The 19,432-nt window shown below is 40.3% G+C and overlaps 1 protein-coding gene across 4 annotated transcripts in view; it reads left to right on the top strand.

Moving 5' to 3' along the window:
• The window catches only part of GMDS (GDP-mannose 4,6-dehydratase), a 393,387-nt gene that overhangs the window by 285,353 nt on the left and 88,602 nt on the right, over window positions 1-19,432 (top strand). The window lies entirely within an intron of this gene.

Below are 19,432 nucleotides of genomic sequence, written 5' to 3'. Positions count from 1 at the left end.
TATTACTTTAATCCTGCAGCTTTGGGCAGTTGAGCTGAATTTCTATTTTATGGCACGTTTTACATACTAAAATATTTTAGGGCTTGGAAACTGCTTGGCTTTAGTAGTTCAGCTCAGGAAATATGCTTCCCTGCTATCAAATGCCACAGTCTGTACTCCGTATTATTAGCCACGGCATGGTGCATGCAGACAGTTCTCCTTGTTTGCTATCTCTGCTGAACCTTTCACATCAGCTCATTTATCTTTCAGGTGTTATAATAATTGACCCTCAATCAGTATTCCATTATCCTAAACAGGCAATTATCCACATTGTCACTTTTGCATTTGCTCTTTTGACCCAGAGGTCATGGAGGCCTAGTGTAACTGAATCCAACAAAATTATTCCCTTACCTGTCATATAAATAGTCATCCCAGCAAAATGAGACCCATGGGGGCTTTTGCTGAGGTGTTGAGAAGGCCAGTCTAACTCGATCCTTTATTCTACTCTTTAAGGAATGCAGTACTGTTTTGGCACTCTATCAAAATAAAACAAAGTTCCATTTTTTAGCCTTCTTTTTTTTTTCTTTTTTTTCTTCTTTTTTTCTTTTTTCTTTTTTTTTTTAAGCAAGCACCCCTGTGCTTACAAATGCTTCTTTGTGGCCTACTTTATTGAAATTTCCATTCAGCTCTTCCATCTGTTAGCTGTGTTTACCACTATTCCTGGGGAAAGAATTCTGCATTTCACCTTCATTTGGGGGTGTAAGGTCATAAAACTGTCTGGATTATTTCAGCTATATTTATACCTAAGTTAATATTACTTCTTTAACAGGTTTAAAGCTTTTAATTCCCCAGTTCATTATTCATGGTGAGAGAACTGAAGTGAACGAAGTTTTTGTTTTATAAAGGGGAAAGCTTTTGGTATTCAGAAAGTGTTCTGCAAATGTGGATTGTAACCTTCTTCACCCCAGCTCTTCGATTCCGATTAGACTCGTGTTTCACACCCCACCTCTGCTGCTCACAGCCACCAAAAACCAAGTTTCAGTTAACTGGCTTCTGGGACCAGTTTGTGCAGTTATACACTGGGGTTATTTCTACAAATGTGGTTCTGGTGCTCATCTTGGTAACACTGGCAGAGCAGCAGGATGCCTTGACATGAGCTTGCAACCAGGCGTGGACTGTAGAGCTCACTTTATTTGTAGAGCCTTGACGTATTGGTGTCAGCACCTCAGAACCTTTGGTATACCCCTGAAGCTACATCTGAGTGGTGGGGTGATCTTCCTGAGGTTGGACATGGCAAAGGAGGGAAGTGAACCTCACTTTTTCCTGGCTGTGTCCAAACTGCAGCACCATGTGGTGCAATGCATGATCCACGTATTTGGATGTATGTGTTCTAAAATTCAAGTTGTGCAAAGTGGAGAAGGTAAGGAGCAAAAAGAGCCTTGCTCCGATACAGGATTTCAATGTGTTTACACTTAGCAGCCGAGTCCCAGCCTCGCTCCCTGTCCCATCTGTTCTGGTTTGCTAGGAGGAGATAGCCAACACCTTGAAACACTGGCCTGGCACCACTCCAGCGAGAAACTGGGAGTTGAAGTGAGAACACAAATGCAATTTATTTTTCTTCGTTGAAATGTGCGTATTTTCCCAGTGGCAGCACGACTCAATAGCTGAAATAATGTTACTGAGAGAAGAGAGTGTAGTCCCAGTGTGAATACTCTGCACATAGGCCCTCAGACTTAAGCCAGCAAATGTCTGGACAATATTTAACTTGCCATTTCTTAAAAAAAAAAAAAAAAAAAAAAAAAAAGAATATTTTGGGACTTTCTGTACATTCCTTTCAAGGAGAACAATTGCTATTGCATCTGTTACTGTGTTGCCTCATAGGAACATAGATTTTCTATTCCATCACTTTGAGCTCTTCATTTTTGTGACATCCTTTCCCAGTGCCTCCAGTGCAGGCAGTGCTTTGTTATCTGTTAGGTGCAAAAGTCTGATGCAGGTGTAAAGGGAAGACTGACCCAACCTCTACAGTGCCTGCAGACCAAAGGAATGTGCAAGGGGCTGAGATGCTATCAGTGCTGTGGGAAGCACAGTGATGTCCGTGTTGTTTAAAAAAAAGACCCAAGAAAATGGTGGAAGTCTGTATCATACCTGCTCTCTGTCAAAGTCCATATTTGTCCTAAGAAGCAGTTATCTTAAATTTAACCCAAACTTAGGTTATCAGCTAATTAAGAGCAGCCTAAAGCCATAAAAAAAAGACTTGATCAGGAGAATATCTCAGATGTAAAACTGTTTCAAGGTGAAAAGCATGCCTAATTATGAGTCATAGCCAAAAATCTCAGAGCAACTAAATAAGTTGAATAGAAATATGTTGTTTCTGCATGTTCTTCTATCTGAAGTATGACACTGCTGGCTTTTTGGAAATAGCAAGCTTGAGTCTGTTGTGGCGCTTGTTGACATCAGTGCTGCAGTTTGCTGTGTCCCAGGTGAGAAAGCCACCATGAGGGGGAAAAGGTGGCTCTCCTTCTCCTCGCCATCTGCTCACACTAGAAGCAATAAGGTGAGGGGAAATTGGGCTAGCCCTGAAGTTGCTGGTTTTATGCCAGAAATTGTATTTGCCAGATTCAGGGAGTATTTTAAAGCCTAGTCCTGTTCCCAGTCTTTTCCATATTAAGGCTTATTAGTTTGGAATATTATTAGTTATTAGGAATTGGAATATTGCAGTCTTTCAGCAGCGTCCTCAGCACATGATTATAGGTTCAGTCACTCAGTTGCTGTCTCCTCCTGTCTTGAGCATAGAGTCCCAAACCAGCTGCTGCTATTCTGAATGACAGGAGTCAAACAGCAGATAATGCTGGGCTAGAGCTGTGATAATGTGTGCAGATGATTTGTGTCTTTAGGAAAAAAAGAAATCAAGTTAATTTTGTGTATACACAAGCACAAGTTGGTGTAGTTTTGCTTTCATTATGACATGTATTTTGAAGGGTTAGTACAAGTTCACGTGGCATTACTGCCTTGGGAACAGACCAATATGTTGGGGTCTACAAGCTTTGGAGTTGCACTGCAGCCTTATCCCTGAGCTGTTGACTAATTTGGAATGAGTCTTCACGTTTTCCTTTCTCTCACTTTCCTCGTCTATTCATTAATAATAGATACTTCTTGTGATATTTCGGGATGTATTGGTGAAAGCATTGCAGAAATAGTCTGTTTTAATATTCCTTACTACTGCTAGACATGAATATGAACTTATATTGAAAGAGGTGATAGCATTAGAAATGTTGGCTATGGGAACTGAGATTATTCCCAGTGTTTGGATACTAAATTGGTGAATGCCTAGAAACTGAGATAGCCTTCCACAATACTTAAGACAGTCTTTCTCTAACTGAAATACTTTACCTATTATAACATCTTTGAGTCTGAATTTTTTTAAACAATGACACGTGCTACCAAGATGTCGTCTGTTCTTATTTAGCAGAAGCATATGGCAAGCTAGTGAAGTTATGCTCTGCATATACTAGTGTAATGGAGAGAAAAAGACAGGCTTTTTTTTTAACATGTATAAAGTTTTTCATATTGTATGTGCAAAAGCTGTTTCCACTCATGCAGTTCTGCAGTGGGAAGCAAAAACCTGTGTATGTACCTCACACACATAATAAACAAGTCATGTAGCTTCATTCACACCCTTCCTTACTGGGGGCTCGCACAGGCTTGCTGTCCAAGGCGGCAGCACCTTTCGTAGCATTTCATCTTACAAAACTCAAGACCTTCCACCCTCTTTCCATGACCTAGCTGATATTTCTTGTGTTTGATATCAACTTGCTGCACATCTTTAGGCATGCGGATGTAGTAGCAGGATGGTTTGTAATGAAACACAGAAGCGGGGCAAAGAACACAGGTTACGCTCAGCAAGATGTGAGTAGCAAAGCCAGAAATTGAGGTAAAAACTATGTATCTCTTTGCTATAAATGCAAAGTAGCATGCACAAGTTTATTATTAACAAAAAAAAAAAAAAAAGAGAAAAAAAAAGAAACAACAATAAATGAAAACATTGCTGCACGCACACACAGCTCTTCCCTTGGGGAGAGGATGAGAGAGAATGAAGAAACCACAAATGAGGGAGGTTAGTCATGTTGTTTAATGAACTTACTGGAAGCTTTTCAGATACTGTGGTGATGAAGGAAATGTACATAGAACAGTAGAATGTTCCCCAGCTGATACTATCTTGGAGTTCAAAAGAAACACAGTAAAGCAGCTCTCTGGTATATTATTAAAAGGTATCTCGAGCTTTCCTGCTTGACAGATACTTCTTGTTTTAAGTTACACGTCTACTTCCATAATTTAACCCAAGATAATGAAGTAATAATTGCTAGTGACTAGTTAACAAAATGCATTTATTCAAATCAATTGGTTTATGGTAGAGGCAGCCTGTTAGCGATACACCTCTGGCAGTCAAGTCCTCAGAAATGACACTGCTCTTTATTTATCTAATTTCTATTTTGTACTTTTATTTCTGTAATTTCCCACTATTTCTTTCAACAAACAGTCAGTCACCTCATTTAGCAAATGCACAACTGGAATGAAAATAGGCATTTTGCTTTCAGATCGTAAACCAGAAAACTGCTGTATTTACTCTTCTTCCTCTCATATGAGTAATGTGAGTTTATCTGTGATTTGCATCAAGCTGACTACACTAGTGGGAATAATGCATGTCATCTCCGAAGTCATTTTTTTGTAACTTGCTGTTTTTTACACTTAGATTGCCCATAAGGCTGCTTGGGTAACAGCTGCCTTCTGAAACCTGGGTGAAGCCTCAGCTGTATCTAAATCTAGCATATCTCTGCAAGGTACCGTCTTATGTAAAGAAAAGTAGGAAATTCTGACCAAAATCCTCCTTGCTGAGAACAAAAGTTCACGATCAGTGTTGTAGTTGGATGTCAATACCAGAGACGTGGTCTTCTTGAAGAGCCCACTGAGCATCACTGGAGAATCATAGCATGAAATCTTCCTTCCTTCTTTAGAGCCACTCTGAAATTTTGGAAAAGTTTTGATACCCAGACTTTGCTATTGCAACAGCATAATGTTTTTACATTGATATGTGTAATTAAAGATATGTATGAATCACATTTCCTGTTTTGAAAAAATGTGGAAACTAAATGAAGTGTGAGCTGAAGTTTAAGGCATGACAGTAGTATTACACAAGACTATCAATAGAGAGTGAAATACATGCAATGCAGTCAGTACTGTAGAGAAGACAGGGCTAAGTGTGGCTGTGGGAGTGGAAGGTGGATTAGGGAACTACACACAGTGGATCCTGTGTACTCGGATGCCTGAGATATCCAACTCAGAGTTAGCTCAGATAAATTGGAGTCCCTTGGTGACTGTTTGTGACTCCAGTCAAGGCAGGTTCCTTACATATTCGGTCTTTTATTTTGAAGAGTGAGTTACTGAATTTATGTGAGATCATCAACTATGAAGCTAATCTTGAGGATAATCCAAGAGGCAAGAATTACCGTTTGTACAATCTGCTTTATTTGTGATTCATCTTTGTTTTGCAGTCCCACCCTCCCAATGCCAACTAGCCAGTTACTTAACCCAGGTACTACTCGACCAGATGCTGATTCCTCTTTTCTCATCAGAAGTATGGTGAAATCTCTGATGACTTCCCACAGCGAGGGGCTGAGCTTTAGGTCTCACACTGAACGCTGCACCTCTTGTGACATACTCTTTCAGGTCTGATGCTAAACTCATTCTCTGGGTTCTCACACCTTTCCTGCAACCTCGGTTTAGCAGTTACTTCTATGAATTGTATGATGTCCCCACTTGTGCAAAGGTAATGTGTCTTTCAAGTGTGTTTTAAAAGTGGGATTGAATGTCGTGTCAGCAACTGATTTTAAATAGTCAACATCTCTTAAAAAGGAAGGAAAAAATCAGGATCAGGGGATTTTTTTAACCCACCTCTGGCTACTTTTACAGGACCAAAAGCATTGTGTGTGATCTTTCTTCCCTTCCATTCTCCTGTTCAGAAATGTATCCCAATTTAAACATTAGCAAAATCAAACATTAACATGGGAGTTAATGTTTTAAAATAATGACCTCCTGCCGGAAGCCTGTTGGTCCTGACATGCTGCCAACTACAAAATCTAAATGAATTTGGAAACCAGAAGAAAATAAACTTACCCTATTTTCATTCTCCACTAACATCTTTTGCGCTATCTGAAAACTTGATCACTGTGTTTTATGGTAGTGAGTTCTTCTTTCAGTAATGGGTTGCAGGTGCCATGTTTCTGCTAAACAATATTTAGGCTACTTAGTTTTATTGTTTGGTTTAATTTCTTGAGTGAGTGATTTCACCAGGTCATCAAAGTCTCTAATTCCTTTTCTTACAAATAATAGTGAAGGGAATTGAGACTACTCAATATGAACTCTGGAGAGATGGTAGGTTTTACAAACCCATGTTAAAAGAGAAGTTAGCACCAAACCATTTAAAAAATACGCATGTGTCTATGAAAACACTGTCCAAGAATGGCACAGCAAGTAATTGCAGTGATAACTTCGTAGGAATTGAAGAGTCGCTCTTTGTTTCCTTAACAGCAGCATAGATTGTAGTTTGCTGACGTCATTGTACAGAACAGAACACTTGAAAGTGAATTTGAAGACCTGCGATAAAACATGCTTGGGAATTAGCAGCAGATAGTTCCAAGCCCCTGTATCCAAGAGTTTGATCACCCCATAGACATGAATGATGTGATGACCCTGAGCAAAATTTTCAAAACTGAGTAGATGATATTTGGCCTTCGGAGCAGAATTTGGACAGCCCATACTGTATCAGTGGTATACATAGCACAGCAGTGGGTTGTCTTATTCTGGAGAACGCTTTATAATGATGTAAGAGGTAATAAGCAGGATTATGAATGCAACTGGGAGACATTACTCTGAATTTTAATTTTGGGTTTACTTGGCCTTTGGCACATGATTTCATTTCCCATAGACAATCTAAACTTACCATAAAGATTACCATGGGACCTGGATGCATTCACTAACGTAGGGTGTGGCAATTTCCCGTCTGTCTGATTTGAAATTACGATTAGTATCTACTTCTTTTATGGAGATTGCTTCACTGGTCATTTTTTATAAAAGAAAATTGTTAGGAAGACCTAATACAGTATGTACTTAGGAAAATTAGCACTGAACCATTTAAAGTTTATGCACAGAACCATAAAAACACCATCCCAGAATGTTACAAGTAATTGCATAAGAAACATATGATTATTATCTACAACAGTCTTTGTCTGCCCTCCCAGGACTAATTCACAAGGAAAAGAGTTTGCTTTCTGTAGTTTGAATAGCTATTTATTGGGCTTCAGATAAGTGTGAGATTTTTTTTTTTTTTATAGAGCAGTTGGATAACATAAAATAGAGATAAAAACATTTTCTATCTTATTTATTGGTCTTAAATAGCTAATGTATATAAAAATACAAAGTAGTATTTCATATTGAGATGGTAATCAGAATAGGCTCTCTTCATTTTCATTCAATGCTTCCTGTTTCAAAGCAGTGTACTTCAGAGGCCTCTGTTCAGGAAAGAACTTCAGTCTGGATGTAAATCTAATTAAAGTGAACAGATTTAAACTCCTCCAAGCAACAAGCATGTACTTAAGTATTTTGCTTAATTGTGGCAGAGTAAGAGTATGTTTAAAATTAAGCGCATGCACAGCTATTTTGATGAACTGGAGTTTTATCTTAGAGCATCAAACCTACTATGGAAAATTCATAAAGCGAGGATTGCCTCCTAATTATTATGCTCATTTCAGCAAGCACTATAATCATAAGAACAAATTTACATAGTATTTACCAAGAGGCAGAACTTCTGTATACTTCTAATGGCGTGGAGCTGCAAACTGAATGCACGCAGGCAACATCTAAAGAAAAATGCTCATGTTCCTAGTTGTGAAATTGCTGTGGAAGGATGATGGCTGGATGCTTTTCTATGGACCGGTAGAACTTACTGTTCCAAACAACTATAAATACTTTATGTTCACAGAGTTGATGTATGGTTAAGTAATACACAGCATCTACTCGCAGAAATTTTCAAAGGGATTTTGGTAAATGCCACAGAGTGATATAAAATAAAAGATGGACCAGCTTTCTGTCTCCTTGAGAACTGGTTGTAACATCGGATGTTCCTTTGTGTCTAACTGCCTGCCTGATAGCCCACAGGAATCTGTCCGGATTAGCACGTGTTTATGCTGCACTGCATCTTTCCTCTTCCTCAGTACCGTTCCCAAATCAGAGTCATTACTGAAGATGTATTACAAAAAGGGTACGTTGGGGTTGCACCAGGAAAGTGCATTCCTTCAGCAACCTGCAAATGTGGACATTTTTTACTTCCATTATGAGATGAAATGTCTTGGCATACATACAAAGAATTTTATGTTCCACTTGAGTAGCAATGCCTGCTGGTGAGATCAGGGCTGATCCAAGACAAGTGCCTTGATGACAGCTTATTTGGGACTTTGGCAGATACTTATTCTCTCCTTGTGGTTGAAGAATATTTTAGGCTCCCGTTGTCCAGCCGAGCAGCCACAGATAGAGCCATGAGAGCAAGCTTACCTTTTCTCGTGTCCTTGATCCAGTCTGCTTAGAAGAGCAACAAACCGAGTGCCCACCCTGTGTTATGTTTGGGGCTACACCATTGACGCAGTCCCGCTTTGAATCAGGGCAAAGGAATTGCGTGAGCTGCAGTGCTACAGCAGCAGTAGGTTTCCTGGTTTTAACCCTTGCTCCTGGCAGGAAGCAATTTGCTCTCGCTGTGACCCTCCTGTGCTAGCTAGTGCCCTGCCCCCAGCCCCTACCAGGCCGGTCTCTCTGGGGCATGGAGCTGCATTATCCAGTGGACTGGCAGGGGCAAAGTGTTTCCCTGCCAGCATCCCTTGCGTTAGTCTCGGTAGGACAGAGCATCTGGTGGGCTGCGGTTATCCCTTTGCCAAATTTGGATTGAAATGATCAGGAGTACATGAACGTACAAGCATGTGAAGGTGAATTGCATAAGCCTCCTCTTAGCAGTAAACAAGACTGAAAATTGAGTGAGTTATATCTGGTTTACACCAAATCTATAGCAGGAGGTGAAATGATTTCTAGGGGGAAGTGCACGGTTTGAGGTTATTTATCCTCTTGCTTTCAAAACTAGTATACTCAAAGCTCATGGCATGGAAAGTCTTAAATCTGACCGTGATAATAAACTAGCAGGTTACTTCTACCAGATAGTACAGAACGGGTTATTCATGAAAACATACAGTCTTAAGGGTGACCTGCGAGTGGGTTGGTTTTTAGTGGCTACTGTTTTGATTTCCATATTATTGCTATTGGGATGCTGCTAAACAGGACACGTTAGCCTTTGTAAATTTACTGATTAACAGCAGGAATTTTCCATAGCACGTTTTCAGCTGTTGAGCCCTATGTTTTCTGTATATATCATTTAACAGGATAACTATAAAATTCTTGAATCATATAACTGACACAGGCTTCCTTTTGAAGATGAGCAACGCATGCTTGTATTTTATGGCCACATTACTACTATTATTGCTCTTGTTATTGCTACTACTACCGCTATCCCTACTACTATTAGGAATGTTGTGGTTAGCCTAGATTTTAATTTACTGAATAAATCATTCATTCTGTGGTTTTGATCAAGACTTTTTTGCACAGTTAGGATATCAGTGTTTTTTTGTCACCGATGCAGATAGTGGGCTTAACTCTGCTTTCACTTACAGTACTGCAAATCTGGAGTAATTGAATTGCCAATGTAACAGTGCCAGTGAAAGAGCAAATTTAGGCCTGGTGCATGTTTGCCATCGTCCTTCAGAATTAGTTTATTTGCTTCTAAGTGCTTCCATTCGTAAATGATGTGTCATTTTAGCAACCATAACTGCATTCTGAAACAAGGTTTTTTCTGTTGCTTTTCTAGGCATTTCCCAAAGTCGGGAGGAGTGTTTTGTTTTTCTTTAAGAAAATGAAACACAGTTTTAAAGCTGGGTCAAATGCCAGAAGACGTTCTCCTGCTCTCCTCCTCATCCCTTTTCTTTTGCCTTTTGCTTTGTGCTCCGTATCAGCTCTCTTATTTAACTGCAGAGCCTGAACTTCCTCATTAGGGATCTGAGTTTGCTGAAGCACATGGTCTTGTTTCTGGCCAGAGCATTTCAGTTTCCCAGTAATCCTATTTAGTCTACGCCATGTTTTCCAAAGTATTTGCAAAACCAGGGCCTGTGTTTGACTCACCTAGATGTTTTGGCTGGGGAAAAAAGCAGCAAAAGAGCAGGCACGCTTAGTGGTGAAGTTAGTTACACATGCAAGTTATCATGGCTTAGAGAACTGCTGTGCTCAGCTGAGCCAGGACAACTGACTTTGCGTGCTCTTAACCCATCACAAACACAAAGTGAAATGCTTTCACTAAAGCTCTCTAGCATGGTCCAACATGATACTTTATACACCAGCTTTACAACAGGCAAGCCAAAAAATCCATACTGACCAGCTGCTGTGATTCAAAACCACGTGGCATTTCCGTGTGGCGTTGGTAAAATCAGCACGTCTGTATTTCCCGCACAGATTTCTGCCTGAGACCTCTGAGGTTTAAATGTGTATATATAAGGTGTTCAGGATAAGAATGTCAGCTGTGCTCTGGTTTCCCTGATGTTCTCACACCTTTAATCTTAAAAATCTTTCTTACCCTGCCTGGTTGATTTGCTTCCTATTCTTTTAATGACTTCATTTTCTCAAAGGTAGAGGGAATAAGTTGTTGTTGAACGCCATTGCGGTAACTGGCTGGGAGACTTGCAGAGATACCTTTACCATTAACACAGGAAAAGTCAGCGATTTCCATTGGTGTGGTATTTTTCTCTCCATATGAGAGATACGTGTTTGTTTCACATCTGCCAAGTTTAATTTTTTTTTTTAGAGGATTAAATATTTTTTTAATAAGTTCAAATTCAAAGAGCGAGAATGTTAATGTGCCAAACAACAAAGTGTTTCAAAAGGCTGAAGCAAAAATCGTATCTTAAAGTTATTTTTTACTTGCTTAACACAGCAGTTATATTGTTTTAATTTTGTATGGACAACTGGAAAATAAATTGGTGACTTTTCTATCCATTCTAACAGCAAACGGACTTGCAAAGTTTCTGAAACTCTTCTTTTCCTCCTTCGTTTGTATAGTTTGGGGGTAAAGGGTGTAAAAAAAAGACAGAGTGAACTGGTTTAAGGGCTTCTTCCAGAAGTAGGTACTATAGTCCATCAGTGGTTCCCCTGCTGAGCTGGCAGCTGCTTCCACAGGTTCAGAGGGGTCACCATGCTTTCTTTCCTGTTGCTCCTCCAGGCATTGAATTGTGGGGGAGCTGGAAAAAAAGGCATCTTCCTTTCTTGTCCTGTGACAAAATTCTTTCTCATGTGTAGTAGGTCTGTCCTGATAAGGCAAATAAAAGCTTGGATACGATGAAAATAATGGAGGTTTACATTGCAGCTTTACCCAGAAATATCTGAAAGCATATTACAGACTGACAAACATATGAGGATATACGTATGATAAATGAAGATGGATGAGTAGTGTGTGTGTGTCCTTCCATTGATGCTGCATTTGAAAATTCAAGGAATTTCTTCACCACTGACTTGCTGCTTTCCCAAGAGACAAAGCACATTGCTTGGTAAATACTTCAAAATACTATTGTTCATAGTTTAGGACAATAAGCATTGGTGTATCCAGTTAAAACCTGGAGAGGAGAAGGCAGGTTTTTAAGGAAAATGTAGGTCTCCTCCTTATGGTTCTCATTCAAATATTTGAATTTTGCATGATTATTTTTTGGACACAAATACAAATTGTTATCTCTTGTTTTGGTACTAAAGAGAGGCGAGAATCTTATTTAGCAATCATCTCTTGCCAGCTTATCATGCAGTTCTCATACATGTTTTTTCCTAATTACTCACCTACCAGACTGTAGCAGCTCTGAAATGTTTATATATAAAGTCTGGTGCTTGAAAGACAGTAACTTATATTTTAAATTTCCTTGTGAGTTTTTTTTTTTTTCTTCTAAGTACATAAACTTTTTCAAGTACGTAAACTCACATGCAGTGCCAAATGTGCCCTTCCAGAATATAATAATAGGGATCTAATTGCACCAGTTTCCCGAGGGGCATAAAAGTAGAAAAGCAGAGCCTGTATGGAAAACGCCCTTTTTTTCGCCTTTGGCCGTGACAGGCTCCTGCAATAGAAATGAAATTCCATCCTCATACAAGTCTATGGCAAAGATTTGAGTGGCTCCAGGGGGGCAGGATTTGGGCCCACGTGCCTGATTTCAGGGTATGATTTTGGTGGCAGAATAGGCTTTAGGAAGGGGTAGGAAGTATTCACTGTGGAAGGAAGGGCTGATTTTCATGCATTTTCTCTGGTCTCGCTCCCATGCAGAAGTAACTCCCTCCCTTGGTCTATCTATTCTTCTTTCTAAGGAAGACTACAAAGGCACCTGCTGAACAGACACTTCTCAAAAAGCTCAGTGGAAAGATTGTGTTGATTTTGGACCTCGTGTGTACAAATTCTGTGGCAGCCATGTAAAGTACAGTCGTTCTCTGGAAAGGAGACAGTTAGGACAGGAGCAAGAAATTGGGAGATCCTGTTGATGCCCCATAATCTATTAACTTGAAGTCATGATTCCCAATGGGTTGTTGCCCTCGGATTGTAGCTCAGAGGCTGTGCTAATATTTCCTTCCTGAAGGGAGAGCTCATTGGCTTGTCCTTACCAGGAACTGTGTGAACTTCTGTGCCTTTTTCCTTTTCTTCTTGCCTTCTCAGAGGGAGAAGTATTTGTTCCAAAATATCCAAAACATGCTGTTATGCTGGACTGGTTTATCAAAAGTATTTAATAAATTAAGATTTCACATTTTAAGTTCAGGTTTATAGGGATGTTTCTCATTTGCAGTGCATTGTTAGGTGATCACCAGTCATGACTACCGGTACATTTAATAATGCTTTGAAGCATGAATTTCTCTTTTGGAAAAGCCTGCCTATTCCAAAAGATCTGGCTCAGGCAACGAGTTTTCTCTGTACATTTATATTTCATCTTCTGTTCCCTTAGCGTCAGCTACTATAACCTCAGCCTGAGCAAAACGTTTCTCGTTCTCTCCACATCCTCTTTGCATACAGAGCATCAAACCCTCATTTCAGAGGTGTCTGGTGTGGCATGAGCTGCAAGTCTATCTCTGGTGGAAGATGAGGTGGGATATCGCAGGCTGTGTTGAGCTACCTTTGTGTCTTACCCTGCCCTCGGGTCACACTGGAGATGTGCTGTGTCAGAAGTATACACAGATCTCAGCATTCCTTCTCCCTCTAAATCTTCTTTTTTCTTTGCACGTCCTGAGATAGATTTTGTCCTCTCTCCACTGAGGGAACCTGAACAAAGCTTTATGTACAGAAGTCTAAAAAAATACATGTTTGGAACTCAGTAGTATTTGTTTTGCTAATGAATGCTAAAGCTTCATTGCATATTAGAGTTCATATTTCCTGATTAAAAAGTGGGCATAAAGGCTGAAGTACATCAGAGTTTACCATTCACTTAGTGCCCTACATAGTTACACATCCACAGGCAAAACAGCTACTAATCAGACCTTTTAGAGCCGCCAAACCCACTTTTTGTCTTTATTATGAAACTAAGATTTGGTCAACTGAGGTCAAGTTGTGCACTTAACACAGCTTCCATTATAGTCAGTGAACTCTGTAACAGAGAGTAAAGTCAAAATATAAACAGAGAACATTTCTGCAGCAGCTCTGGGCTGGGATTAACTTGGATCACCTAGTCTTCTGCTTTTAATGAAATTCTCTCCCTTGTATTTTCTTGTTTGGAAGAGAGTCCAAAGTTATCTCATGCTAATTTAGTTAGGCAGTGCCCTCCAGGGATGTCACAGGCCTCTGTGACCTCTCCAGAGAGACTCAGTAAAGGGATGAGGAGAATTAAACATTCCTGAGAAATTGCAAAGCAGCAGCCCCCAGAGATTTTGCATAGAAACTAGCTCCAGACTAGCTGCCAGAGACCCAAGTCACCTTTTCAGCACTTCCTTGACATGTCTCCACTAGTCCCATCTGGCTTGATTCAGGGGGTCAGCATGGGGACTGAGGAGAGGTGGCAGCTAGAAAGAGCAGGGTTTGAGGGAGGTCCGACTGCGGCGGTCCTGAGCTTTAGATGTGCCCGTGGGACATGCAGCTAGCCGGTTTTATTTCCTTCTTTCCCGGTCCCTTTGAGTTCTTTGGTCTTTTTCTTTGTGCTGGGAAGGGGAAGCGTGCTAAGTGACGAGGTTTAATAAGAAGTTCAGTAATTATTTCGCCATTTGATGCGATGGTTTGTTTCTTGCCTGGGTTTACGACCACCTCTTGGGCGTGATCCAGAAAGCACTGCGATCTCAAAGAGCTGCTTATATTACTGTAGTGTGGCCCTCACTTTCCTCTCTTGTGCATCTACTGCCAGGCTGTAGGAGTCCATGAAATGACTCTCCTGTGAAGTGAGGATCAGACAGAGTTGGCAGGATGAAGCTCCTTTCTATGGGAAAAGAGCCAAAGAGCTTATTTTCAGGTTTCCCTCAATTATTGTGCAATGGGGAAAAAAGGTGAATTTGCTGAAGGTTAGGCAAGACAGAAAAAGACAGAATGTAACCACTGTAACTTGCTTGTTAGTATGTTGATCTCCTGAGTAGTTATCTCACTTCCCTTACATCACAAGTGAAATGTGCAATATCTGAAGAAATGGCTATTTAATTGAGTTGTGGAATGTGTAATCCAACGGTCATTTCTGCATGTTCTCATCCATGGGTTTCTTTACCCCTTTATTTCACTCCTTAGTCTAAAGCTAATCAGCGTTAAGGAATAATGTTTTGATTCCCACTTCTAGGGGGAAAAATAGTTTTATTTTCATAAAAGCATGGACAAAGGCTTCTAATTAATTAACAAATAATGCATTTAATCATAATATGCCTCTGTTGCCCTTAGCTTTCTTACAGCACTCTGGTCACATAAATATTACCACTCCAGCTTCACAGTCAGCAAAATTTAGGACATAAGGTTAAATGCTTTAATCAGAACTACAAAGACAGTCATTGTCCCTGCTGAGCTTATGGCGAGAGATAGTCTTGCTCATCGTTCACTTTGACCAAACCGAAACTAAGAAACAGGCTGGACCTAAAGCTGGAGCTGGACCTGTGAAGTACAGCTATTAAAATATAAATATGTTCAGAGCAGAAAATGGTGTTCATTTTCTGCCCCAGCCTGAAATACCTTTCAGCAGTGGAGTTATAAATCTTTGAAACGAGGAGAAAAAAAGAAAGTGGAGACTTGCACATGGAAACAGGCACATAACAGATGATAATGTCGTTGTGGCGATAAATCTGTTTTGTTCTGTAATGACTCATGCCTGTGCCACTGTTATTTGCCCAAGAACAGACTTCTGGCCTCGCCAAGTCACTTGTGGGAATGTTGATTCTGGTGTCTGGCCCGCGGAGGCTATTGCAGCCCTAGCAGCAGCGTACCTAGCAAGGAGCCTCCTTCATACCCACTGAGGAGGGAGGGTCCTTGCTCTGTCTGGATGCGATAGGAGTGATGACTTCTGACGTGCCTCTAGAGCAGATTTATTGCAAGCAAAAGCCGAAGTGTGATAATGCTACTGGGGTATTCTGTAATAATATGGTAAAACACTTGTCAGCACTTCATCTCAGGCAGTGAAAGTCAATTGTATATGCTACACAGAGACAGATAAAAAACATAAGTATACTTAAAACTTCATATGGTTTGCATTTTTAGTAACAGCTCTCCTGACTCTCATATAAGACAGGTTTTAATTTTGTTTTGGGTAAGTGGATGTGCTTACAGTCTCACACCCACAATTCCATGGCTTTAAATAGAATCGCTCCCAGGGTGCATGAAAGAACACATGCTGTTATGTGAAGGATTTATCCAGGATGCCAGAACTGTATTTATTGCTGGGAACAAACTGAATAAAATTTTCTGTTCCATTTTGACACTAGCCCACGGAGAGCAGCCGTATCTCCAGTTTTAATGCAGACCCTTCCCATTCCCTGACTTAGGATTCGGTGTGATTAACAGCCGTTGCAGAAGCAGCAATTACTAATAATGGTGGAATTAGAGTGACCAGAACAAGATGAGGGAAGGTCAGTGTGAAGTGCCCAGGAAATGTATCTTGAGCATGCTCTAACAGAAACTTCCCGTTGTCTTTTGACATCTGCGCTGCACAGCCAGACATCTAAAATACATTCCTTGCTTTCTGAGATCGTTTTACCACCGACTTTTTCTAGCAGAAATTCCCATGCCCCAGTCTGAGATGGCACAGGCTGTCAGCCGGGCTCCAGCCTGCAACCCCAAGCAGTACCACTGCTACCATGGCCACGGATCTGAGAGATGCGTTCCAGTGTTCAAGGGCTTGGGTAAAAACCACCGGGCTCTTTGCATAAGCTGTAGGATCACATGGTGGCGGGTTTGGGTACTCTTGGCCTAAAATTGAACTTGTGACATGAGGTAAAAATGAGAAGAAATCCTTCTGTATTGCATTATCATATCCCTGAGGCATCAAGGTTGTGCTCGTCTCTGTGCTCAACCAGGAGAATTCAGCATCAAATTCCGAAGTGTTGTCACCTGTTCTGGTAAAGGAGAAGGAAACTTCCACAGAATCAGGAATGAGACTACTTCAGCATCATGATGCTTTCTGAGGTTTATTTTCTGCTTTTCATAGTTAAGAAACCTTCGCTGGATTTGTATTTTTACCATTGCCATGTATTTAACCATGACTTAAATGTGAAAATCTTCTGCTTCCAACTCCAGTGGACTGAAAACCAGAGTGAAATTAGAAAGTAAAATGCATCAGTGATATGCTAAAAGTAGCACACTCTTTATGTAGATTATTCTGACAATGGCAACTCTGATTTTATAAGAACCCAATGAGTAGTAAACATTTTCCTCAGCATGAGTAAATTAACATTTCAAGCTAGCTGTTTTAGAATATTATTCAGAAGTGCATCATCATTAGGATACTGATAGCAGTCTGAGGAGAAAACGCCTTAGTGCTCAAAAGCATGGCATTAGAGTTCTGGAAATTTGGAGGAAATGCAGATTATGAGAGAGAATTTGGATTTTCCTATCTCCCTGTATTTCTTTAGCAAAACAAACAAGCGAAAAACCTGCATGCATTTTATTGCAGCGCTCTTGTTTTGTTACCTATACTACCATAAAGGCTTGTTCTTCTTCCTTCCCATTTGCACCCTCAAATATGTATACACTTTATGAAGTGCTGATTTATTATCTCTAATCCTATCTGCCTGTGCTCTGGCAGCTCCCCGAGGCTCTCAGCGCTTTCCTACAGCAATATGAGCAGTTTAACCCTGCCAGGGCCCACTCCTGATAGGCACCAGGCAGATCCCTGCAGGCCCCCGCACCTCGAGCGCAGATGCCAGCAAGCTAAAAGAGTGCTCCTCGCCAACGAAAGGAAGGGAAATGGAGGTTGGGAGAGAGAAACTCATTGCCAGAATCACGCTACAGATCAACAGCGTCTTTGAGTGTGCTGGGATCAGTAGCACTTTGAACCGTAGGTTGTGCAGCTCCTCTGACCTCCTTTCAAAGAAGGCGCCTCAGCTTGCGCTTAGCTGTAGGTGTCTGTGCACTCCAGGAAGGCAACAGAAGGCAAACAGGTGTCAGAAGCATGACCTGAGATCTTTTTATAGTCAAATATTGCACTGTAAACATATTGTGATCGATATCTACCCCGCGATCACTATTTTGGGGCTGATCATTTTGCTACAGTAAACATGCCGGCACTTGACTTGAAAGCCTCGTCTGTTTTCTTGCGGTTAGATCATGGCCCCAACCAGGATCCTGGCATGGATCCCTAAGGCTGCTCTACCCTCACCGCAACCCGGGTACAACCCTTTACTTTAGCGGTGAGTAATCCTGTCAAATGGGAGTGCTGCTTTGTGAAGAGGCATTTTGTCTTTCATTCATATAAAAATAGCAGGGAAAATTAATTCTGGAAGGAAAAAAGGGAGGGGGAAGTGGGTCAAATATCTTTCAGAACTGTCTGCTAGGTGGAGCCTGGGAAACGTGTACTTGTTCTGTCGTTATGTCTAGGTAATACAAGCTTGAGTGCTTCTAACTCATACGTACTTTCAAATTTGTTTCTGTTTAGCTTTGAGTTCCTTTCCTTTTTTGATTCGACAGAATTTAAAGCACCCCTTCGTTAGCAATTGTGACAATATCCTCCAAAATTAAAATGAAAGAAACAGAGCATATATGCATCCTTTCTGTATCTTTTCATTTAAATTACTTTGTGTCACGCGTGTCACTTTCAATTTGACCATTTGAAGAATAAACAAACCATTGTGGGCCTAAAAAAAATCTGTTCAAAATTTTTTGGCAGGAAGAAAAAGCAATATTAATTTTCGTTGTTGGTGAGGTTTCCCAACAAACAGCGTTGCTGTTTCTTTTGGCCTCCAGCTAGCATCTAAAGATCGGCTGTAAAACTGTATACAGATACTTTCATGTACTTAAAGGACAATATTTTGACACTGAGTGACACGAGAAAAAAAAATGTGAGAAAAAAAGAGAAAAAAAGAAAAAGAACAGCGTAGTTTTTGGTAACACAATGAGATCTTTGTATTCAGCTGTTCACCTGAGGTGCATATGGGAGACATCGTGCTGTGCTAGCAGAGCAGGCTGACCTTTAAAGTTTATCTGAATTATAATTCTTGTGGTTTTTATTAATAAAACCGCCTGTGAACGTTTCATAAGGCCTCACTGATTTCTGTAAGACAATTGGGCTATCTGCTTACAAGAGAAAAGTTAGACAGTATTTCCTAGTATTTCCTACAGATGTAAGGGCTTTTGTTTCAGAAGACATTGATATTGTTTTCATTCAAGATGCTCCACAAAGATTATCAGGCGTTTTGTTATCTTAGTAACTTTATAATTGTTGGATTATTATCTTTAGATATTTCAGCCATGCCCTTTTAACTTGAAAGAAAGAAATGGTGGAACCAAACACAGTTCAACTCAGAACAGGTTCACATCGACAGCCAAACTGTACAATTTGGCTCAATCAGCAAGCAGGCCGCAGACCATTTCTGGGCCAATTTATCACCTGCAACTTCTAACATCTATGAGAAAGTTTATAAAAAGGGTTGTGATATATTATCCCTGTAACTATAGCTTAGGAGTCTTCCCAATGTATGTATCAGTAAAAACACTTGGGTTTTCTTTGCTTGTTTATTTGTTTAGTCTCTTGAGGTTTCTAATATAAATTTCTCACTTTTTTGTATCTAATGAGGCGTTTTTGTTCTCAGAGAAAGATGTTTTCGTCTTGAATCTGTTCTCATTTTGTACCTTTTAGTCGTTGATTTAACTGTGTCTCTTCTCTGAATGGAAGCAGCT

Source organism: Gallus gallus, chromosome 2 (genome assembly GCF_016699485.2).
Source record: "Gallus gallus isolate bGalGal1 chromosome 2, bGalGal1.mat.broiler.GRCg7b, whole genome shotgun sequence".
Lineage (NCBI taxonomy): Eukaryota > Metazoa > Chordata > Aves > Galliformes > Phasianidae > Gallus > Gallus gallus.
This window is presented reverse-complemented; position numbering and strand designations above follow the sequence as displayed.